At 38.8% G+C, this 26,200-nt stretch overlaps 1 long non-coding RNA gene across 1 annotated transcript; it reads right to left on the bottom strand.

Annotated features, from left to right (window-relative positions):
- Nucleotides 1-13,610: 13,610 nt before the first annotated feature.
- Nucleotides 13,611-16,433, bottom strand: LOC138752354 (uncharacterized). Its single transcript, XR_011350551.1, has 2 exons — nt 16,353-16,433; nt 13,611-13,908 (listed from the first exon to the last, which is right to left on the bottom strand). It is a non-coding gene; the product is annotated as an uncharacterized lncRNA (long non-coding RNA).
- Between the last annotated feature and the right edge of the window lie 9,767 nt (nt 16,434-26,200).

Raw genomic sequence — 26,200 nt, 5'->3', positions numbered from 1 at the left:
AGTTTGACATGTTGTTGCTGAAGGGATTTAACAGACAGTAATCAAATGGAAGTTGATAGTACAGATTCTATCACAATGTGTTTATATGTACAGATGGTAGTGTAGGATGACTGTGATTGGCTGAGAGCATAGCCACACCTACTGGCAGGTCATAAAGGATTGCTCCTTGGCAGACCAGGACATTCTGGGCTGGTTGACCAACATGTGTTAATAAAAGCCTTGGTTTGGATCAACAAGTCTTTGGTTCTTTCGACACGCTCTACAGATAGTAGTGAATGTGATTTTCTAGTTTGAGCTGATTAAGGAGATGGAAGATATGGAGAGAGTACAGAGATTTACCAAGATGTAACCTGGATTGGAGAACATGTCCTATTTGAAGTGAGGAAGGATTGGAGATGGTGCTGAGGCCATGAAGGGTCTCTGAAGGGCCTTAGGCACTGAAAGCTTCCTGATCATATCGGAGGCTTGGATCACAAGCTTGGGTTGCCAATAGATTGAACAGCAGTCTGTGAGGATGCAGAGGATGCAGGAGGCAAATCCACACTATACAGACACTCAATGCCTCTGAGGTGACTTATTATTGGGGCACTGGGAAATACCAAATTTTTGTTTTCCTTTATGGCAAGCAAAATTGGATGTATGTTTTATATATATCTATATAGATTTCTATATATCTACATAGATATCTATATAGATATATCTATATCTATATAGATATATATATCACTTTTTTCAAATATTACATGACAATAAAATGATCCTTGAACTTTGAAGGATGAGAGGTGACCTAATAGAAGTCTAGAAGATTATGAGGCAAGGTAAGTTTTCTACACAAGAAGTAGTGGGTGCCTGGAATGCTCTGCTAGGGGTGGTGGTGGAGGCTGGTAAAATAGGGACATTTAAAAGACACGTGGATGCAAAAAATAGAGGGTTAGGATTAGATTGTTGAGTAAGCTTATATCAGTTGGCACAGCTTCGTGGGCCAAAGAGCCTTTACTGTGCTGAAATGATCTATGTTCTATCACAGATAGTTGGTGTAGCAAATGCCTCTGCAGCCTTGAAAATACAAAAGATGTTAGGCATGGACTGGATGGTGCAAATGGTCCTGAGAGGGAACAAAATCATTGAGGTCCCAAGGAGGAAACGAAATAGAGAAACAAAGCCATATGTGTAAAGAAGGTATTGTTGTTTCTGGCAGTAGGATAAGAGACAAACAAGGTGTTTTCCAGTGCCATTAAAAGTGGGCACGGTCTGTAATGAAGACAACAAAAAGTTCAAAGAGAAGTTTTTAATCCAATACCTTCAAAGATTTTCAAGATTTATTTGGCATGTGCAATCATGCATGATCAGGTTTAAAAATGCTAACAAAATCAGATTCATATTTGGGAATGGAAAGATGGAATGCGGAAATTCAGTGTTGCTTTCCTTTAGAGAAAATTACATACAATTTGAGAAAAAAAAAGATATATTTTTGCAAATATGGTACCCGTATATGCAAATATTAAGCATAAATGTGTAATAGTCCTCTTCCTTTTCCATGAGCCCTGTAGGCATATCTGAATAGAATTTGCAGTGAAGCCATAAAGTGGAGATACAAAATACTGCCTGCCAGCAACTGCCTTACCCCTCCCTCTCAGCTCTTTCAACTGGCTGCCTCCCTTTTACCCTCTCAGTCCTGGTGTTGATCATCTCAATGCCATAACAGATGCAGCTTGACCCAATGAGTTCCCCCAGCAACTTGGTTTATATTCCCGATTCCAACATTTGTAGTCTCATGTTTTTTTTCTGTTGCTTTGTATTTATTTGGATCATTTGGCCATTCGGCTACTAAAGTTGCAGAGATTACAGATTCAAGAACCAAATGTGAAAAATAAAACAATGTTACTCATTGAAGCAGGCTCCAAACATTTACATGACACTACAAATGTATTGGAACTGTGGAGTGTGACAGACATCTCATTTGATGAAATTGTTCTTGGGCAAAAAACCAAGCACAGTCTGAAATATTTCAGAATTTCAAGTTCAGGATGCATAACCAGTTACCAGAGCAGGCAAGTGATAATTACACTGTCTGTTTGAGGGAGATTTAGCAAAGCATGCTTGGTTGGAACAAGCATAGAGAAATAAATTAGGATGTGGAATGAGAATAAATGCAAAATGCTCTCACACACAAGACCTTAATCTTGAGAAGCAACATAATTGCAGCTTTGATGGAAATAGCACTGAGAAACATGAAAGAGTTTAATTTAGCTCAAGGCACAGATATGAGGCTATTAAAAAAGGTTGCAGGGGCAGTCATGGTAGTCACTATTGAGTCTTCTCCATCAGGTGAAATAGGTTTTAAAGAGTGCATTGAGTGAGAGATCAGCTAACCACAAAAATCGGAGATGTGGCAAACACACAAGTCATATAGTAGGGAAACCCACTAAAAACAAGCTACCATTATGATTTCAAGAAAACTAAGCACCTTGCACCTGTTTGCAAAACTAAACACATAAATGACACAGAAAATTGTGATCTACTCTAAGCTCAAATGGAGTGAATTAACCTGGTTTGAACATCACTTTGGACTCTACTATTGATTTAACAATATTTATTTATATCTATCTCCATGCTGCAAATGTATCATTATGTCCGATTGTGCATTTGCCTATTTTTGCACCGAGAACTGGAGAACGCTGTTTCATCTGGTTGTACTTGTACAATTGAACGACAATAAACTTGAACTCTAATTAGTAATAATATTGAAAAATTATATCTATGCCACAAGTTCACAACTATAAATGCTCATAGCATTATGGTCAGGAGAGTGGATGTCAAAATAAGTAGTTTGGTTAATGGGTGAATCACCATAGACAAAATTGGACATGTTTCAATCTTGAAAAAATCTCCTATTTTGTACATACACTTCAAAGTCCGGCTGAGTGTACTCTGCAATCAACGATCATTTGGTACAAAACATTTCAATTGGAATGAAATGGGGTGTCACAAAAACATGACAAGACAACTAAAGAGATCCAAGAGCTCAAGCATGACTAGTCCCTGAGAAGAAGCAGAAGCAAGAGGTTTGGAAATCAAGGCACGATCTTGCCTTATCAAACATTTGGGAGTATTTTTCTGAATCAACACAACCGCAATTATTAAAAAGGTCCTATTGGAACGTGTGAGATTTGAGAGCAAAGTTAGTGATTCACCTGGGTTATTATTGTTCCAAATCAGTTGGAAATCCCAACTGGGATCTAACAGCTTTGTGAAAAGCAACAATCACAAGACTTGCAGGGATAATTCACCAAACTTCAAGCTTCAGAGCCTAAGTAAGATATCTATGTTGAAGTATGCAGAGTCGCTGTCAAAATATTTGTCCTCATCTCAATTAGCAGAATATGAAGCTCTAATTAGGAGTCAAGTAGTTGTGCTTGGACTTGACCAATTGAAAAAAGATCACTTGGTCTTAAAGTGTCAAATAACAGATGTGCTTCAGAGTAACATGAAAAATACCTGATAAATCGCCATGAAATCCCTGGTAAATCTCCGTGTAATTAGCCGTGAATAGGAACAACATTATACAGGTATACTTTGATTTCAGTGCCATCTTCCATAAGGAATGGAGGTCAAAGTTCTCGGTGTGGGCTCAACACAGCCTGTCATTACTTTGTACTGCAGATCAATTCAATAAATCACAAAATACAAGTTATTGATCACCTGCAAGTTTACTTTCTGCATTCTGTGAACACCCCAAGATCCCTCTGCACTTTTGCAATGTTCTTGTTAGTTATATATTGGTAGCAAGAATAGAAAAAAAGCGAGTAATTTTAAACTCTGAAAAGCAAGTATATGTTTACTACCACCTTATCTGAGAGGAGTATTTCAAAGCTCCAAGAATTTTAGAAGATCCTCAAAAATTAGACATTATTTCTGCACTGAGATCTATGAGTGAAACACGATAGGCTGCAGACTCTGTGATTTGTAGTATGCAGATGGGGAGCAATGAGAGAGACTGACTCTCACAGAATTCCAGCATCTCAGTGTGTTTACTGAGATCTGTGAGCCTATTGGGATGCAGTTTAATCAATTATGCCAATTCAATTAGATCCATAGTCTTTTTAATTTCTCCAGTAGGTTTTGTAATTTATATAATTTTATTATCCTTGGTGTCATGAAACCCTTGGTTTCCCATTATTTCTACCATGCTAATTGACCTTTTTTTTAATAAAAAAAGATTTATTTAATGCTCTGGGGATTTATTTCCTACTCTAATTTCTCTAGACTTTATCTGTATTCTCCTTGCCTCATTTTGTCCTTACTTGGTCTGAACTTAGATGTCTTCTACTTTGGGGGCGTGACGTGATGGTATAGGTGGGAGAAGTGGAGAAGATGCCTCTCCCACCAGAATTAATTAAAACCCGTTTTTAAGAAACTTTTTTATAAAACAATAGTTTTAAATTTTCTTTGAAAGACATCATAATTGCAACTATGAAGAAATCAAGGGCTCAGACAATGAAAAAAATTACTCCTAAAGAAACGACTGGTACTGAGGAAATGTAAAGAAGTGGATCCTATAGACTCGCTTCTTCCCTCTCCGAGACCGAAACGGCAAGACCTGGCAAAGTTTCAAGTGACTTCAGCACCACCTCCCTGGGGAGCCAAGGAAGTTGGCATGGAGTCAGAAAACGATTCGTACAGCTGTTGGAGCTTCAAGATCAAGATTGCATGCGCAGAGTACAGGCTGCGTCTCTGCTTACGGGGCAGGCTGAGACCTCACAGCCCAGCGCTTCTGGACTGTCAAGAGGGAAGCCGAAACCCTGCAGGCAGGCTAAACAGACACTAACTTCGACAGAGGAAGAGGAGGAAGACGTCGGGATGGAAGAAGACACTTTACAAGTAATGGAGGGAGAAGAGACATCGATACAACAAGGAAGGCCAAAAAGGTAAAGCTGGAGTTTTTACAGTTATTTATTATGTAGATACATCAAGTCAATTGGATACTTAGTCAAAATAAATTCAAGTATTATAGACTCAAGTGAATCATGGATTTATGTCAAAGATCAATTCGAAACACGATTTAGTAGTATGATGGAAGAAATGCTTACTACCAAAACTGATGTTTCAAGGTGTGCTAAAACAGTGGACAAAATTCACATTAAAATTTTAAAAATTGAAGATTTTGAAGATTGTTATAATCAAATAGAACAATGTAAAGACATGGTTGGTAAATTGGAAGATTGTTACACTGCTTGGGAAGTTCAGAGAAAAGAGTTGTTGCAAAAAATTGATGTTTTGGAAAATCAATGCCGTAGAAATAATGTGAAAATTGTGGATTTGCCTGAAGAATTTGAAGGTTCAGATGTGGTATAGTTTTGTTCAGAAATGGATTTCTGAAGTTCTAGGAATTAAGCATTTTCCAAATGAGTTTGAGTTGCATAGAGCTCATAGAGCTATTAGGAGGAAACCTTTTCTGGGTCAACTGCCATGCTCTATTCTAATTAAATGTCCACAATAGCAAGATAAGGAAGTGATATTGAGGGTTGCAGTTCCGATCGTGAGAATACATCAGACCCCTCTGTTAGAAACAAAGTATTTTTTAATGCAGATCTGAGTCAAACATTGTATGGAATTTAATCCTGATAAGGCTGTTTTATGTAAAAAAAGGATATAAATTTGCCTTTAGGTATCTTGCCACACTCAAGGTCTTTAATGGAGAATATCAGTCACAATTCTTTGCTGATGAAGATGAAGCTCTTTTATTTGCTAATTCATTGCCAGATATTAAGCAGAAAGGGAATCAAGATAAATCTTCCCAACAAGTTCAGATGGTCCAATAAAAGATAAGAAATGTTTCACAGAAGGTTGAGCATCATGAACTAACTGAAATTGATATTGATAATGACCAGGTTAATAGAGACTTGGAAGCAACTTACCATACTTTAAATATTGATAATTACTGTTTTTTTTATATATATTCAGGTACATAATCCTTTATCCGGACATCTAAAATCCGGAAAGCTCCAAAATCCAATAAGTGGGGAGAGAGGCAGGGGGCGGCCAGCGCTTGGGGGAGGCGGCCGAGGGACCAGCGCTTGGGGGAGGCGGTCGAGGGACTGGCGGTTGGGGGAGATGGCCAGGTGACTGGAGGGGGGGTGGGGGTGGATACAGCAGCATAATTCGGGTGGGCTTTCCAAAATCCAGAAAGATCTGAAATTCGGAACACACTGTTCCCCAAGGGTTCCAGATAAAGGATCGTGTACCTGTATTCTGTTCAGGGGAGGTGGATTTGTATATTTCTCCTTCTGAAGTTGTCATCCACTTGGTGGCATTGGTCACTTCCTGTACAATGGAAGGGAGTAGTACTGCTTTGTGTAACCAGTGTTTTTTTTTATTTTGGGGTGATTATTTTTCTTTTTTTTTTAAAGAGTTTATTTCTTTACTATTGTTGGAGATGTATTTTATTTTGAAGAACTGCCATGGATTGTAGTCTCATCGTTGCGGGTGGCGGGAGTTAAATATTTTAAGTGTTAAATATGTCAGTGACTAATTTGAATTTTGTGACATTTAATGTGAACGTTTAACCATGCACGTTGATCATACTCAACCATTGATGTCTTTTCATGTTGCTGAGGGACCAGCAACATGTCACAGATCTCCATCAATGCCATCATTTACATACCAAGTATCCCCATTAATGCCATAACTTACAACTCAAGATCCTACACCTATGGCACCAGTTCAAGTTCCATATGCTCCATTCACAAGCCATGATGGACAACACAATATATTATCACTCATAGCAAAACAAAATAAATTTTTTGCTATGTTAGCGCAGCACCAAGATTCATATCATTTATCTAAGAAGGAAATTCTAGTTTTTAATGGAGATCCATTACAATATCTGATGTTCATGAAATCCTTTGAACATCACACTGAAAGTAATACTAAAGACACTAAAGATTGTCTGTATTACGTGGAACAGTATATTGGAGGACAGGCAAAGGAGTTAGTCGAAAGTTGCCAAGATATGAATCCAGAACGAGCTTTTAAAAAGGCTAAAGAATTATTGCACCATCATTATGGTAATATGTTATAAAATTGTAAGGGCCCACATAGACAAGTGTCTTTCTTGGTCAGCAATAATATTAGAGGATGCAAAGGCTTTACAAGCATATGCACTCTTTCGGAGATGATGTTGTAACGCAATTGGAAGTAGTGTACATTTGGAAGAGCTGAATTGCTTGCTAATTTGTCGATTATTGTTAAGATGAAGGATTTACAGAGAACCAAATTTGCAGAGCTTAAGATTTATCCCAGAAAGGACACCACTTTTGAGGATGTTGTAGAATTTTTGGAATGGCATGTACATGTTAACACTATGCCAGTATTTGGAAATATTAAGGATACTTCAATAGTTTCTAAAGATGTAAAGAAATCTAAATCATCGTCTCAACAGAAACCAAAGGGAAGTACCTTTGTTACTGCCGTGTCAGATAGAAGCACAAGAAAGAACAAGGAAACAAAGGGAAAAGAAGATCAGACTGTTCAAGAAAGCTGTTTGTATTGCAAAGATAAGAATAACTTAGAAAGATGTTCACAATTGGAGAAAAAGTCGCATAACGAGAAATTAACCTTTTTAAAGAAGAATGGAATATGTTTCGGTTGCTTGTGTAAAGGACATATCAGAAAAACTTGTAATAAGCGACTCAGTTGTGATATATGCCAAGTTACTGCATACTCAACGAAGTAAAGTTGAGAACGAAGTAAAGAAATCTGAATCCTAAACTAAAGACACGGTCAAAGAGAATGCCTCAGCTTCAATTCAGGCAAACAGTCTTACTGGTGCCGGTGACAAAGCCCTCTCAATAGTTCCTGTAAACCTAAAAGAGGAAGCTTCATACTGAAGATCTACGCATTTCTAGATCCAAGAAGTACCGCCTCATTTTGTACTGTTGAGTTAATGAATAAACTTAATCTTCATGGTAAAAGATCACAGATTTTGTTGAAGACAATGAATGATGAAAGGAACTTTATTTCAAAATAAGCTTTTTCCTTTTATATTTAATAATCAATTTTTGAAACTGTGGGAATAGAAAGGAATTAGATTGGTAGAAGATTGCTATGAAGCTGAATATTTTATTTTGTTTCAGAGAATGAAAGAGAACTATGAAATATCTTTGAATACTTTGTAAGCGTCAACCAAATTTCAGTTGTCAAACTTAATGATCTGTAGGAACAACAGTTTAAAATTGATTTCCTGAATATCTCACAGATATTCAAGAACCTTCAAAGGAGGACAAGCAGTTTTTGGATTTAGTTCAAATTCTGTTAAACATGTTGATGGTCATTACTGAACAGCATTACCTTTGTAGAAGAGAAATTTGTATGCCAGATAACAAAATAATTGCAGAACAGCATATGCTGAATTTAAAGAGAAAATTCAAGAGAAATTCTTCTCTTCATTTGGAATATACTAAGGTTATGTTGGACATGATAACCAAAGGTTATGTAGAAAAGATATCAGAAGATATCTTGGAACATAAAGATGGTAGAAAATTGTATTTACTTCATCATGGAGTTGTATATTCACAAAAGAAGAAACTACACGTAGCATTTGATTGTGGAGCATAATTTCAAGGAGTTTCACTGAATTCTCCACTTTTACAAGGTCCAGACTTAACTAGTACTTTAATAGGTGTTCTGATAAGATTTTGTAAAGAGCCTATTGTAATTGCTGCAGATGTTGAAGCGATGTTTCATCAAGTGAAAGTACCATCAGGAGATTGTGATTTTCTACGATTGTTATGGTGGCCTAATGGAGATTACCATAAAGAAATGATTGAATACAGAATGACAGTTCATTTATTTGAAGCAACTTCATCACCGAATTGTGCAAATTTTGCTCTCAGGAAATGTGCTGAATTTAATGAAGAGCAATTTTGTTCTCAAACTATAAACATCAGCAGAAATAATTTCTACATTGATGATTGTCTTACCTCAGAAAAAGAAGCAATAGATCTTTATCATGAATTAAGAGATTTATAATAAAGGAGGGTTCTTCCTTACAAAATGGATTAGCAACAGTCGAGATGTGTTGGCTGTTATTCCTGAGGCAGAAAGAGCAAAGGAGGTAAAACATCTGGACTTCGATTGTGATGTTCTACTTGTTGAAAGAATTCTGGGAGTGCAATGGTGTGTTCAATCTGATCTCTTCAAATTCAAAATTGTTTTGAAAGAACAGTCTTTAACAAGAAGAGATATTCTTTCCATTACAAGCTCAATATATGATTATTTGGGAATATTGGCACCAATAGTATTAATAGCCCAGAAAATTCTGCAAGAATTGTGCAGAAAAAATTTGAATGGGATGAAACTATACCAGATTCCATCACACAAGATTGGATGAATTGGATTGAGAGTCTTAAAATGTTAGAAAATTTTGAAGTTAACGGATGTTTTAAACCAACAGTCTTTGGAATTTCCACATTTGCTCAGTTACAGCACTTTGCTGATACAAGCGAAGATGGTTTTGGTACTGTCAGTTATTTAGAACTGCAAAATAACCAAGAGCAAGTACATTGTGAATTTATAATGGGAAAATCCAGAGTTGCTCCATTAAAGCCAGCACCACACCTCGAATGGAATTGACTGCTGCTACTATGGCGAGCAAAATGGACGCTGTTAAAAAGAGAATTACAGATGGAGTTAGCTGACTCTATGTTTTGGACTGATAGCACATCAAATCTTAAATACATTAATAACAAAACCATGAGGTTTCGTATCTTTGTAATTAACAGAATTAATGAGATCAAAAAGCTTTCAAATGCTAAATCTGGACAACGACAAATGACGGATTTCCCACAAGACAGAGTTTCCCCCATTTACATACATGGGAGTTGATTATTTTGGTCCTTTGCAAGTAAAACGAGGAAGAAGTGTTGAAAAACTATATGGACTGGAGCTATTTTTACTTGTTTGACTATGAGAGCAATTTATCACTTGATACAGACTCTTTTATCAATGTTCTTCAACATTTTATCGCCAGATGTGGTCAAGTAAAGGAATTGCATTCTGATAATGGATCTACCTTTACTTCAAAATGAAATTAATTGGATATTTAACCCACCCACAGGATCACATCATGTAAGTGTGTGGGAAAGAATGATTAGATCAATCAAGAAAATTCCGTGTTTCTTTTTGAATAATCAAATACTCAATGATGACAACCTTCAGACAATATTGTGTGAAATCAAACCTATTTTAAATAGTCATCCAATAACTAAAATTTCTGTTGATTCAAGTGACATCTCTTACTTCTTAAATTGGAGGGAATCAGATTGTGTGTGTCCAATGAGCAACAAATCTCTCTCTGAAACCAATGAGAACCTTCCTGAGTGGTAACCATTTACCTTTCACCGCCAGAGCCTGGTGAAAATTCAGAAATATTAAATTCTGTTAATGGTATAAGAATTGCCTGATACCGGTGAACTTGGAGAAGTGAGAAATGAGAATGGACTGTGAATCAAAGAACTTTTCTGAATATATACACATTACATATATGTGTGCTTAGAATTAGAAGAGGGTTAAGTTAAGTTAATAGCAATAATTTAAAGTTTGATCTTGTTTTTATGTTTAAAGAAAATTAAAAGCAACTTTTGTTTAAATAACCATTTGTCTTGGTGAATTTCTATTGCTGATAGGTTTTGGGGTCCTCTGGACTCGTAACAGTATGGAGCCCTTATCTAGATTAAATGGGTTTAAAAATTGTCGTGGTGGTGTTCTTCTGATCCATGGCTGTTGATTGCATTTGTCTGTTTAAATCTCCTTTCTTTCTTCTTTCTTTTGGGGTTATTGGGTGGGAGGGGAGTGGGTTTTGAGGGGTGGTGAGAGGAGGGAAGGGGGGTTATTTTATAATAATTCACTGGAAATTTTTAAATAAAATATTAAAGAAAATATGTCATCCACTTTTATTAATGATATGGTCTTTCTTTTTACAAAGTTAAGAAAAGTCTAACATAATCATCTTAATTTTTCTGTTAATTTATGTCTACAGTTTATCTTCTCCCTCTTTGTAAATTTTGTATTGACCTTATATGTCCCAATCCTTAGACTCACTGAGACTTCTTAATAACATAATAATCCTATTCTCTTCCTTTAATATTATCCTAGATTTTCTTAGTTAGCTATGATTGGAACATTTTCTTGATGCCTGATAAAAAATATTAATTTAAATGATTGACATTTTTTATCCACTGTTTAAAATCTTAGTCATGTTTTTCAATTTACCTGATCCAATTTGCTCTCACATCTACATTTAATCTGAAAGACATGAGATTTTGACTGCATTGTGTTCCCTTTTCTTTAGAGAATTTCTTACCATGAGATGACTAATTAATCCTGTGTAATATCGTATATTGTGTACACGACACAGTTCGGCGGGCAGCAACCTCCTTTGAAAAAGACCGCAGAGCCCACCTCACTGACAAAAGACAAAGGAGGAAAAACCCAACACCCAACCCCAACCAACCAATTTTCCCTTGCAACCGTGCCTGCCTGTCCCGCATCGGACTTGTCAGTCACCAACGAGCCTGCAGCAGACTTGGACATACCCCTCCATAAATCTTCATCCACGAAGCCAAGCCAAAGAGAAGAGAGATAAGGTAAATATAATAATCTGCGCATAAGGAACTTCCCATACACTTTGCTTCAGAAAACTGCAGAATGTTTTCTCTCTGAAGTACTTTTGCCAATTTTATTTGACCACTCCACATGAAAAGTTCCTCTCCACCATTTTGTTACATTTAGTTTTACAGTTTGGTTGACAGCTATAATGTTCATTCTACCATTAGTTAAAAATAAAATTTGCTACAAAATGAATACATTTAGGAATGGAAGATATATTGCATTATCATCAGAAGTCCAAAGGCATTTATTGATGCAGATAGCTTTTGATGAAAAGCGGGAAGACTGATGTTGCACTTCTTATTATCAAATCTAATTTTGTTTTATCCAAGTACCTTATATAAATACAGTATTTTCAGTTACATGCCAAAAATATGAGCTGGTGCACCACAGGAGCAGATATTTAATGAAATTAATTATACATTAAATATGTGATCCTGTGCATGTGGTTAATGATCTGGTTTGGTACTAAATCTTGAAGATTTGAGCTTCATTTGTGGATCCACAAAAATAGTACCTTCATTTTGACCTGAAATTGTTTACATTTGTTTGAGAAATACAAAATTCTATCAGAAGAAACAAATGCTGCATTCAAGTGACTCTGATAGGTTGCTTCATGCAATGAGAAAGATTGTCAGCTAAAATGTGATACAAACCCAGTGAGATCTAGTCTACATCATGTAGTACATCTACCATAACATTGGTCAATTGCTGAAGCCCATTAAATGCCTTTCTTCACTTTTTTAATCATTTAAACTTCACGGGCTTCTTATACAAAGTTCTGGAAACCTCTTCCAATCAGGACACTCAGACTGCATTCACAAGCAAAAGTGATTGATTTCCTGAGAGGAAAAAAAACTTTCCATTTTTTGTCTCCATGCCTTGAATTCTTTGGTAACAAAGCTGTCAATTTTTTGGGTAATGCTAGGAATCGTACACCAAACAGCTATAATTTCACCATTTGGGTACCAGAAATTTGAGTATTCCTACCTTTCTTTCTTTGGCTTGGCTTCGCGGACGAAGATTTATGGAGGGGTAATGTCCACGTCAGCTGCAGGCTCGTTTGTGGCTGACAAGTCCGATGCGGGACAGGCAGACACGGTTGCAGTGGTTGCAAGGGAAAATTGGTTGGTTGGTGTTGGGTTTTTCCTCCTTTGTCTTTTGTCAGTGAGGTGGGCTCTGCGATTTTCTTCAAAGGAGGTTGCTGCCCGCCGAACTGTGAGGCGCCAAGATGCACGGTTTGAGGCGATATCAGCCCACTGGCGGTGGTCAATGTGGCAGGCACCAAGAGATTTCTTTAGGCGGTCCTTGTACCTCTTCTTTGGTGCCCCTCTGTCACGGTGGCCAGTGGAGAGCTCACCATATAGCACGATCTTGGGAAGACGATGGTCCTCCATTCTGGAGATGTGACCTACCCAGTGCAGTTGGATCTTCAGCAGCGTGGATTCGATGCTGTCGGCCTCTGCCATCTCGAGTACTTCGATGTTAGGGATGAAATTGCTCCAATGAATGTTGAGGATGGAGCGGAGACAACACTGGTGGAAGCGTTCTAGGTGATGCCGGTAGGTGATGCCGATAGAGGACCCATGATTCGGAGCCGAACAGGAGTGTGGGTATGACAACGGCTCTGTATATGCTAATCTTTGTGTGGTTTTTCAGTTGGTTGTTTTTCCAGACTCTTTTGTGTAGTCTTCCAAAGGCGCTATTTGCCTTGGCGAGTCTGTTGTCTACCAAAGACAGAAGTCCCAAACTTGCTGGCAGCTCTCCAACATCTTTCCCTGTAACCAAGGAGCTCCACAGAACAGGGAGCTTGGAACCATGGGAACATTAGCCATGCTGACCTGAGATTCAAGTCCACAAAAATGGCTGGTCTAGGCATTTAGTTTGAGCTCATAGTTCCAATGGAAAGAATAGATGTTAATCACAAAACATGTCCATTGACCTTTGGCTGATTATTTAATACAAGTTAAAACTGGGCAGGATTTACACATGAATGCCAGGGTCTTGGGGTGTGTGGTAGAACAAAGAGACTTAGGGGGGTACAGGTACATAGTTGCCTGGCTAGCCACACAGGTAGACAAAGGGGTGCAGAAGGTGTTTGGCACACTTGCCTTCATCAGTCAGGGCATTGAGTACAGGAGCAGGGAAGTCATCTTATAGCTGTAGAAGATCTTGATAACACTGCATTTGAAGTACTGTGCACAGTTTTGATTGTCCAGCCATCAGAAGGATATCATTAAGCTGGAAAAGGATTGAAAAGATTCATGAGAATGTTGTAGGGAGTGGATGCTTGAATTGAAAGGAGAGTCTAGATAGGTTTGGTCTTTTTTCCCTGGAATAAGAAGCTGAGGCTTTACTTTATAGAAGAACATAAAGTCATGAGAGGCATGCATAATAACATTTTTTTCCCCAAGGTAGCGAGTAATTTAAAACTAGAGGGCATAGGGGTAAGGTGAGAGGGGAAAGATTTAAAAGGAACATAACAGGTGACTTTTGCATGGAGAAGTTGATGTATAGGTGGAACAAACTGCCAGAGGAAGCTGTAAAGGTGACTGTAATTATGACATTTAAAGGATATTTGGACAGGTGCATGGATAGGGAAGTTTTAGGATATAGGCCAAATTCAGTCAAAAGGGGTTGACATGGATAGAAAACTTGGTCAGCATGGATATGTTGGGCAAAAGGGCCTATTTCCATGTTGCATGATTTTCTGACTCTCTGAATCTATGAAAGCCCTTCCTTGCTTCCATTTCATACATAGATCTGCAAGAATGATACCATGGATTTTAATATCACATGACTCTTCCTGACTGCTGTACCAAGTAGCCAAATCTCAGTTCAACTTACCATTTTGGTAATGGATTTAAGGCACACCAAAAACAATCATCCAACAGATAATTAAGTCTGAAACTAACAAACAAATTTGTTCCCAGTGTTTATTAAAACTACAGCAAAATATTTTACTGAGAACTGCCATTCGTGAACACTTCTAACAACCAGACATGAGTAAAACAGCCATCAGCAGAAGGACAGTGCTGTACTTTCACTGCTTGTCTAGTCATTGGAATTAACTGCGTACACTCTTTCATTAATTTCTGATACTAGGACACTTTGTTAAGATTTCAACCACCAACATTTGTCATGAAATTCTGTGAACTTCATCTAAAAAGCCTGAGTGCATGTGAAGTTTCATGTAATTAGTGCTTTGAAGAATGACCAGGAATCACCAAGAATACCAATGCACTTCCTGAACTTCTTCCCTTTCCCTTTCCCTTTCCATTTCATCTGATCTCATCTCTTCCCCTAATGCACTTACTGCCATATCAAAACCATTCCTTCTGACAGCACGAAGGTGGAAATAGCACACAGCTTAAGTTCCAAAGTGTAAACATCTCCAACAACTTATCCTGGTCCAACCACATCAACTCATTGGCCAAGAAAGTACACTAGTGCCTCTACTTCTTCAGAAGCCTGTGGAAATTTGGCATCCCCAACAACCTGTACAGATGCACCATCAAAAGAATCGTGTCAGGAATCATCACTGAATAGTATTGGAACTGTTCCACTCAAGACCACAAAAACTGCAGTGTGAACACAGCCACACACCCACAACCCCTAATGACTGTACTTACACTTTCTGCTGTCTCAAGGAAGCAGCCAGCACACTAAAAGACTCATCTCACCCCAGCCACACTTCCCAATGTACCTGGGAACATGCAAAACCAGATTCAAAGCCAGTTTTTCCTGCTGTTACCAGGCTCCAGAATGAACCTCGTCCTCTGTAAATCTGCACTGTAATTTTATTTCTGTGCTATGTATGGGCTGACTAGCTGAACTATGTGCAATACAGACTTTGTCACCATACCTCAGTACAATTACAACAAGTAGAAATGCCCTCTGCACTGAAAATGATTAGTCCTCAGCAGAACTCCAACTTCATCCCCAATGTCTCCATCTTACTCAATTTCAATCCTGACATGACATTGAAATCTCTTCTGCCCCCTCCACCTCAACACATTTATTTGGCCAGGTGCCCTCAGCCTAGACTGCAGACACTTTCTCCCATTTCCTGAACTCCCGATTTACCCTCTGCCTTTCCTCCCTCTCTATTCATTGCTAACTGCCAACATGACATTTAGCCACTTGGGGTTTTTGAATCTCTCCACTCAATCTAATCTGTACTTCTATCATCTAATTCATGAAAGAAAACTGAATCCACTGACAACAGTAGTGCTGCGGAGCCCTGTCAAACTGACAACAATTTCATATCAGCTCTTTGTGCATTCCTCTAACCCACAACCCCATCATCAAACACCAGGTTGTAATGTCCCAGCTATAATGTCCTATTAAGTCACAGATCTCATTTCCTTGAACAGAAGAGCATAATAAAATAGAAGCAAAGAGTAGGCCACAAGGCCCCTTAACCCTGCCCCTCCATTCAATATGATCATGGCTGATCAAAGCTGGCCTCACCTCCTCTTCTGCACCAATTCTCCAGAGGTCTCAATTCCCTAATCACCCAAATATTTATCTATCTCCATCTTAAATGCTCCTCACGATCTGGCCTCCACCAACCTCAGGGACAGAGAATTCCAGAGATTCACTCCCCTTTGATTTATGAGATTCCAAAGCACAGATCCTGCCTCAGCCGAATACAACCTTGTCATTTCCTTGTCTCACATTACCTCCTCTATCTGCTCCCCCAAGATCCACAAGCAGGGAAGATCGAATAGTTCTGCTGCTTCAACCTAACTTTTATTCTTCCTACCTTAACTCTGTCCTTTCTTCCCCAGTGCATTCCCTTCATATCTACATCTGTGACATCACTGATGCCCTCATAACTGTTACAAACCACACATACAAGCAGCAATAAACAATGAATGAGACGGTGTTTAATTTTAAACCACTAATTTTTTTTCTTGTGTGTGTGTGTGTGTGTGTGTGTGTGTGTGTGTGTGTGTGTGTGTGTGATATTCCTACACCATTACAGTCCAGGCCAAAATTTTGAATGCTACTTCAGAGTTCAGTCCTTCAAATTCATTGTTGAAGTGTAGGTCTTTGAAATTTGATGCTCAGAATTAATGTTGGACTGATGGGAGACTGGAGTTGTAGTTGCTACAGACTCATGAATTCTCCTTGTGTTGGCTCTGAACAAAAGTCCATCCACATGAGCTGTAGTCAAACACTCCTGCTCCTTTTGTAGACAAGACTCCAACTCAGCAGCCTCCACGAAGCTTCCAGGCCTTGGTTCTGGTCTCTCCAAGTAACTTCACTGTTAGTCACAATCAAAATGAAGCACTTTGCTTACCAAAAAGACCCTCCTGTCACAGGTCAATCTACTAAAATATGCCCAGTCATTCACAGAGCATATAAAATTCTGGCAGGACTGGACAAAATGGATGCAGATGGGATGTTTCCAATGATGGGAAAATCCAGAACCCGGGGACATGGTTTGAGGATAATAGGCAAACCATTTAAGACCGAGATGAGGAGGAATTTCTTTACCCAGAGGGTGGTGAATCTGTGGAATTCATTGCCATAGAGGGCAGTAGAGGCAGGTTCATTAAATATATTTAAGAGGGAATTAGATCTATTTCTTCAGTATAAGGGTATTAAAGGTTACGGAGAGAAGGTGGGGACGGGGTACTGAACTTTAAGATCAGCCATGATCTCGTTGAATGGCGGAGCAGGCTCGAAGGGTCGAATGACCTACTCCTGCTCCTATCTTCTATGTTTCTATGTTTGCTCTGAATTCCACAAAAATGGCTGACCAAAAGAGCTGCTTCAAAAAGCTGTCTCTGCAGCAGCCAGAATGGTTCTCCCTTGCAAAATCACAATATCTTTAACAATGTATTGAATTCTGGAAAAGACTGTGACACACCTTCCCTCAGTTCTTTCAATGTATCGAATTATCACTGGGCTGTGACTTGTGTTGTGCTTGTATGAAATGTTATGTGTTAACTGTGACCATTCAGTCCATCCTGTCTATACTATCCCTTACAGTGATAATCCCATTTTACTAAACAAGAGCTTGTGTTATAACTTAGACAATATCTGATTCCCTGGCCTCAAATGGGTCAATCTAACTACTGATATACAATCCCTCTACAAAAGAACTCCAGGGTACTCCACCTCTTCCATGAGCAGAGGTCCATCTGGTTCCCCTCCTCCAGGACACTTATTCACCCAAATTTGTCTTAATATTGAACAATTGCACCCTCAACTCCACATTCTCCAGATAAAATGTAACCATGAGACCTCACTCAATCACATGCCATGCCTGTCTTTCTGTGGGATAATGTGAAACAGTCTATGTTTCAGTGTTACACAGGCAATCTCCCTCAACTCTTTGTCCTGCTACATTAATAAATGTGTTGGTACCATTTCCTGTGTTCATACAGAACACAAAAATATTTTATCCCTTTTTCTGCCCTGGTCTCATCTTCAGATGGCCCATCTCTAACATTTCCCTTTCCCTCCTGGATCTTTCCATATCAGTGGATAGGGTGGAACAAAAGTCCACCACAAGCCTTTTGCTATTTCAAATGCTTTTCTTCTACCACTGCCTCCTATGATGTCTAAGGGGTCATCACATCCATTTCCCACACATCTGCTCTCACTCCCTCACATTCAGGACAGATCAAAGATTGAGATTGCCTGGCTCATCACCCATCAGCCTTTGTATTCAAATTGCTGCCAATTTCAACAAGGTTTCACCAACAAACACATCTTCCCCTTTCCTTTCAGCATTTCAAATGGAATTCCTTTTCCTTTGCAGCTGCCTGGACTGTTCGTTCATCCCCATCATGTAATCATCTGTCATTTTACACCTTCTGCTGTACAAAGAGTTCAAAACACGATTTCCTTTAAAACAACGAAACAAAATGCAGATCAAGTATCTGCTCTGCATTCAGTCTGCTGAGACGACTCAGAGTTCTTGTTGTATGCCACATTAATTTTGTTTCCCATTCCCACTTTAACCTATCTGTCCAAGTCCTCCTGCACTGTTAGAATTATTCCCAATGTAAGCTTGAATAATAGCACATTGTTTCCAATCTGGGCACAGTGCAGCCTTCTGGCTCAATATTGATTCTTTTACACATCCTTTGCTGTATCAACTTGGTTGTTTCCACTGTAAATCATCCATCTGCAATAATAGCTCTTTTTTTTCTCTCACCATGAGAATTGCTTGTCCTGCTGGGCATCTCCTACAGCCTTGCATGTCATCACTTTTCACATTCCTGTCCATATTCCCAATCTCTCACTGCCTATTTCATAACATTCCTTCCATTTATTTCTCTCTCAATGTACCTTCATTAATCTGTCATCCATTAATCTGATCCCCAGAACCCATCAACAAGGTGATGCTGACCTCACCACCACACTATATCCATCCCTCCCCATTTTCCCTATTACTTGAAACCTAACTTATTTTTCTCCCAATTTAGATAAAGCATCTTCAATGTGGAATGTTAACTCTCTTTCTCTTTCCACCATTGCTACCTGATAGGTTTTCAACATTTTCTGGTTTAATTTCAGATTTTAAGCATATACAAGTTTTTTTTTATAATTATTACAAGAGAGAAAAGGAAGGATTGATTATGGCATATTACTAGAGATACTGATGTGTAAAAGGAATACAAGGAAATGACTTAATGGCATGCATAAAATGAATGCTCCCAAATTGTTTCCCAGGGCAGAAGATTCTGAAACAAAAAGGCATAGATTTAAGATGAGAAGGAAAGCTATGGAATTAGGTATAATTATGATATTTAAAGGCCATTTGGACAGGAAGGGTTTAGAAGGATATGGCAATGGGACTCGCCCAGAATGCCAATGGTCAGTATGGATGAGTTGGACCAAAAGGCCTGTTCAGTACTGCATGTATCTATGATTTTATGACTAGGCACATCAGCAATTGCTGAAGGAAAGAGCATAGGCAAAAGAAAGCCATTCTAATCAGGATATTCAGCATTTAATACCCTAGTAATTATCTGATCACATTATCCAATACCAGTTCATGAGCAAGATCCATTCTATCAAGGTCCAAACACAAAAGCTTTGTGAAGGGAGGAATTTTTATCAGTCAGAATCACATTCCTCAGCCAAGGCATTGCTAGACTGTATTTTTATGCCACTGAAAGCTTCCTGGCTGCCACACGATGTCAGTCCTGTATCTCCATCCTACTGGGAACTCATGCATAAGAGTACAGAGCCTCTATACACTCTAAGAAATTGCTCTTTATCATTCTCTTCTGCAAGAAAAGATGAAAGGCAAAGAGTTCTGGGACTCATCAGGTGCCCTAGATAACAATTTCTATCCAAAGAGCTGCATTATACATTTATAATGATGCATTCATCCATCCCTGAGATTCATAAATGTAAGGCTGGCCATGAGGTGTTTAAAAATAACTTGTTACCATGGTTCATACTCACCTGGGGCACACTCAGAAAATTCCTGAACAATCACATAGTCTGAACCTCAGTCACCAGGAACACAACTGAAAGGAAAAATAAATAGGTGCATTTAAGTGATATCTTTCACAACTTCTGAACTTTCCAGCTACTTTATTACCTTTGAATTGTCTGTAGATTTAGTCATTTCCGCACAATTTTTCTACAAAGAGCAATGTGTAACCAGATTTTGTGATGTTGCTTCAGGGGTAAATATTGATCAGAATGCCAGTAAAAAAAAAATCTCCTGTTCTTCAAGTTGGTGCTAAGAGACCTTGTACATCCATACCAGAGAGTATTCAGGGTCCCAGTTCAAATCTTAAACTGAAAGGTAAGATCTCTCACCAAGCAGTGCCCCTTCAATACTACACTGCAAAGTCAACCTAGAAGTTTGTATTCAACAAAATGAAGTCCTTCGAGAACCCACTATCTTCTAACTCAGGAACAAGCGACGTCAACTGATTTTCACGAACACACTGATGTTCAAGTTTAGGTTCCTTAACCCATCAGGAGGTACTCAGCCAAGGGGGTGTCCGCATTCACAATGATTTGCTGCAAATTCCACAATCATTGAGAACCAGTTATTGCTACTGATTAGGCTTGAACTCAGGAGTTAGTTGCAAGAAGAAGAGGAAAAGGAGTGGATCACGGGTTGCATAAGAGGTTTCATAAATGACAACAACTGAGAGAAAAATTAGTCTCCCTTTGGGGAATGTGCTCCAAGTTTAATCTTCCTCATTAGACTTTGAACAAACAATTCATCAAGAGGACTCCATCCTTTCAGCCACATTCCCATGAAGAATATAATGATGGCCACCCAACACAATTACCACAATTACCATTAATGAATGTCAAATATAAATTACATGGATGTGGATGAACAGACATATCTTACAAGTAATAAACCCCTGCAATTATGCCAATACCCACTTAGATTAGTGTCTAGTAAGTACTTTGGAGTATATCTAGAGTTTCCATAAAGTGTGAAATAGTTTAGTTGGAGATCAGATCGCAATGTCCTTAAGCTGGCAATGGCTGTCTTGCTGTTTAGAATCCATTTGTCTGAGCTGCCTTGCTGGCAGGCATGTGCGTGCATGTGCACACATACAAACACCCACATCGTTTAAAAATGTTGGCAATTTTGCACATGATGACCAGCATGCAACATTACTGCCAACTCAGCTTTTTAATATCCTTTACGAGATGCATCTGGTTACTCCACAGGAGGTCCCACATCTTGCTGATAATCACAATATGCACAGATTATTCAGCAACGTCAAGGCCATCTATGCAGCTAAACTCACCATCGCCATGGTCCACAAGTCAATGGTAACTGAAGAATGACAAGTCTCAGGAACAGATAGTATTCCTGAAGTTCACCAACTGGACAGAGAAGAACGGTCGCAAATTCACTATTCTATTTGCTGAGTATAATCAGAATCAGAATTTATTGTCATGAACAAGTCACAAAATCTGGTGTTTTGTGGCAGCATCATAGAGCAAACATTCATATTATAAAACATCTTACATAATAATACTTTAAAAATTTAAATAATAGTGCATGAAAAATAACAGTGTCTTTGGTCCATTGACTATTCAGGAATCTGCTCACAGTGACGAAGAACCTGACGTGCCCCGCTGAGTGCTCGCCTTTAGGTTCCTATACCTTTTCCCCAATGGTAGCACAGTGAAGAGGTGGTGGGGGGTTTTGAGAATAGATGCTGCTTTTTTAAGGCATGGCCTCCTGTAGATGTCGTCAATAGAGTGAAATCTGGTGCCTGTGATGTCACAGGCAGAGTTAACAACCCTCTGGAGTTTTTTCTTGTCATGAAATTTGGCACCTCCATTACAGATAGTGATGCAGCCAACCAGAATGCTCTCCACAGTACACCTGTAAAAGTTTTCGAGAGTCTTCAGTGACATACCAAATATCCTCAGACACCTCACACAGTATAGCCGCTGGTAAGCTTTCTTTATGATTGCATCAACATGGAGCCTCCAGGACAGATCCTCGGAGATGTTGACACCCAGGAATTTGAAGTTCTTGGCCCTCCACTGCTGAGCCCTCAATGTCGTGTTCCCCTGACATCCTTCTGAAGCCCACAATCATCTCCTTGGTTTTGCTAATGCTGATCACAAGGTTATTGGTGTGACACCACTCAAAGAGCTGATCTATCTCCCTCCTGTACACTTCCTCATTGGTGTTTGCTGTCGACAACTGTGGTGTCATTGGCAAACTTGTAGATAGCATTGGAAGATAGCATTCAGGATAGAGAATGAAAGATTTCAAGATATTAAGGGACAAGGTGATTGCAGGAAAATAATCTGGAAGTAAGTGATCAACTGTGATCTTACTGAACGTCAGTTTAGACTCAAGGGCTGAAAGAACCACACCAGCTTCTGTTTCTTGTGCATTTATATTTTTCCACTTCTGGGAAGAAAAGGATAAACCAGGAAATGTCAGAGATAGCCATCTTCATGAAGGGTGACAAATTCAACTGAGGCAACCACAGAGGGATCCCTTCTATCTGTCATTGTGAGCATTAGTGCTAGGGCTTTCCCTTGGTGACTTATCTCAATAGCCTGGGACATTATACCTGCAATACCACACAAACCAACAGGCCCCACAAAGACACCACCTCCACCAATCATTAACATCCAAATCATACATGTGTCACTCTCCTGACCTGTAAATAAATTTAGAAACTAGGTAACTTCATAAGTTTTAACAGAGTTGAATACAAACTTCACTGACAAACTTATTGCAGCCTTAATAATACTAGGGATTTCAGGCTATATCAGCAGGCAATAATGGAGTTTCAGATAGGGAAGTGGCTACATTCCAGAAATCTTATCTTCCTATGAATTATGTAGGAATACCTGAGAAGCCCTTTTCCAAAAGAAGATCGTTAAATATAACATACACTATAAAAGTACAAACTTTGAAGATGTAGAACTGGACTGCCATCTGGGGAACAGTTAATGTCTGTACAGAAAAAATAAATTTATTTTATGGCCACGGTCAAATACCTTAACATAACATCAAATTGCCAATTTTCTAATTTATTCCTTGAGGAATAAAGAGGATGCCAAGATGTGTTCATGAGCTGACACTCTGGGGACATCACCTAAAATAAGTAAGTGCTGGGAGTATATCACCATGTACAACAACATACTTAGGAGACGGCAAGTTCTTTCCTTTCCTTCCATGCAGGACCCAAAGATATTTGTGATAGTTTATCATTTGCAGTCCATATTCGTGCCCAAAAGGCCACTCTCCACAAAATCAGCCAGTTATTAGCTTGCACAAAGAGCCATGGCTTTGCTAGTGTTGTGATCTATGGTGCAGTAAGTCACAGGCTGCACAAATCACAGTGTGCAGGATAACTTCCTGAATCAATGATTGAGTCTTATTTCAGATAGCCTAAAACTGGGGCTCCTCTTGGGAATTAAAATAAGGCAAGTGTCTGAGGTACTAGATAGACATAGATATACATTTAGACATACATACTACTCTTTAACAGGTCTTTTGCCTGTAAGCCCATGCCTTTTATGTACCAGACAGCAGCAATAGAAATGAGCCCAGACAAGTGTTATATTTAAAATAATATTTTTAATTTTTAATAAACAATAATATAACACATTATCTACTTTAATTAACTTATCTACACTTATCTAACTTAACTCCAAACTATGCGCGAATATATTGGTGTGTGTGTGTGGACTACCCCAAGCCACTACAGATCAAGGCCCAATTCTCAGAGGAAGTTCAAAGTTCAGTTTCAGAAATTCAGTGTTGACACTTAGGCTTATAATTGATGTGACATGCAGGCTTTAAGGTGGTTGAGACACGTAGGCCTTAGGTGGATGTAACATGCAGGCTTTAGATGAAATTAGCAGTTTCATGAAGTGAGTGAAAGAGACTGGGGGTGACAAAATATTGATTAACTCACGAAACCCTTGTTCAGGTGCTTCCAACAAAATATCCTTGTTGGATGAATGCCAACCAAAACTCTCCTCTTCTTTGGCGTAGAGGACACAAGGCAAGTGATGCTTGCAAATCTTCCAGAACCCTTTTCATGGGTCAGACAAACTCAAGTGACTCTCATTCTGGTCACTATCTAAAAGTATATTTCTTCTTCAAGTAGAACCCTTTTCGTGGGCCAGTAGAACAAAAAGTGACCTTGACTCTTTTTGGTCATGGAGTCATCTTCTCATTTCTCTATAACAGGAGGGAATCAGGCAGTTTGCCTATAACCATGTGAGGCCAATCCAGCACAGTCTTTCTTCTCCAGAGAGCTGTTTGCTCCTGTGCTGTCTCGTTAAAATGGCCCCCAAGCAATGCTGTGCACTGCTTCTTCAATATGCTAGTCACAAGGTCTCTACACCTGGGATTTCCAGAGCTTCTCTCCACACTCTGCAATTGTATCCACTTAGGAACATACTGTCTTCAAAGCTTGCTGCCAGATCACTGTCACTTTCCAAAACCTGTGGGCTTTTGCTAAATCTGTTCTCTTAAGGTGGCAGTCCCTCACAAATTAAAATGAACTGAAAAAGGGGAATACGTCATAGTGCCACCCAATTGACCTACAGCCCCTGGTACATGGGAGAAAACCGGAGTATCCAAAGGAAACCACATAGTCACAGGGAGAATGTACAAACTCTTTACTGGCAGCGTAGGATTCGAACCCCGGTCCTGATCACTGGCACTATAACAGTATTGTACTACCTGTGTAGAAGATCATGGAAGGTATAAAAAAAAACTGATGCAAACAAGTTGACAACCTCAGAATGTATTACAGTGGACTAATTCCAAGGGCCTGACCCAGTGCATCCTTGGAGCTTTTGGAAAGCCAGGGAATAAACTACAGAAGATCAAAGTTCTTTTATTGACTTGCACACGAAATACACAAAATGTATTTTCTTTTATTTGCCCTGTGAAGGTGCACAAAGAGATGGCTCTATTTCAGAACTGCTATCAAAATGACGATGAGGAACAAAAGAGAGTCATTTCAGAGACATTGAGGGTTCATAGATCCAACCTTGTAGAGATATTTCCATTATATCTGGCTACAGGTGAAGTTCTAAAAGGCTGGAGAGTGGCTAATGTCATGCCATTATTTAAGAAGGGGAGCAAAGACAAGCCAGGAAACCATAGGCCAGTGTGCCTGATATCAGTAGTGGGAAAGTTGCTAGAGGGGATTGTGAGGAATAGGTCTCCCAACATTTGGATGGGCCCAGGCTGAAGAATCCTTCATGCATGGGAGATCGTGTATTATCAATATGAAAGTTTTTTGAAGAGGTGACCAAAAGAACTGATAAGGGCAGATGATGATGCTTATACAGACTTTAGCAAGCCTTTTGACAAGTTCCCACATGGGAGGCTTGTCTAGAAGGTTAAATAGCATTGTCCCCAAGCTGGATTCAAAACTGGCTTGGATGAAGTCAAATGGAGGGGTGTTTTTCTGATTTGAGGCTTGTGGCCAGTGGTATGCCAGTGGTATGTCGATGATATGCTGGTGGTATGCCTCAGGTGTTGTTACTTGGTCCTTTGTTATTTGTTATCTATTTTAACAATCTCAATGACAAAAGAGTTGATATGGTAACTTTGTAAATGACACCTTACTTGGTGTAGTTGACAATGAAGGATATCTAAGGTTACAACAGGATCTCTTTTTCTTTTAATATTTTTATTACTTTTTATAAGAAATACAATACAATGAAGAAAAGGGAATGAAACTGAAAATATGTATATATATTTAAACTGTAAAAACTTGGTCCCCCGACACTGCAATGGGTGAAAAAAAGTCAGAAGTATTGTACAAATAAAACCACCTAACCTACTCAAATAAAAAAGAACAAAAATAACAAAAAAACAGCTGAGCAGCTGATCCTGAGAGTTACATATATTTTTGGACCCTAACGTAAATCAAAAAACAAAGGGAAGACCATATCTCATCAAGAAGAGTAAATATATCTAATCACATTAGAAACATTTACATCATATGAAAATAAGGCATAAAAGGTCACCATGTCGCACAGATGAATCAAATACATTATGTCTAATTTTTTTTCTAAG

Source organism: Narcine bancroftii, chromosome 2, assembly GCF_036971445.1.
Source record: "Narcine bancroftii isolate sNarBan1 chromosome 2, sNarBan1.hap1, whole genome shotgun sequence".
Taxonomy (NCBI): Eukaryota; Metazoa; Chordata; class Chondrichthyes; order Torpediniformes; family Narcinidae; genus Narcine; species Narcine bancroftii.
This window is presented reverse-complemented; position numbering and strand designations above follow the sequence as displayed.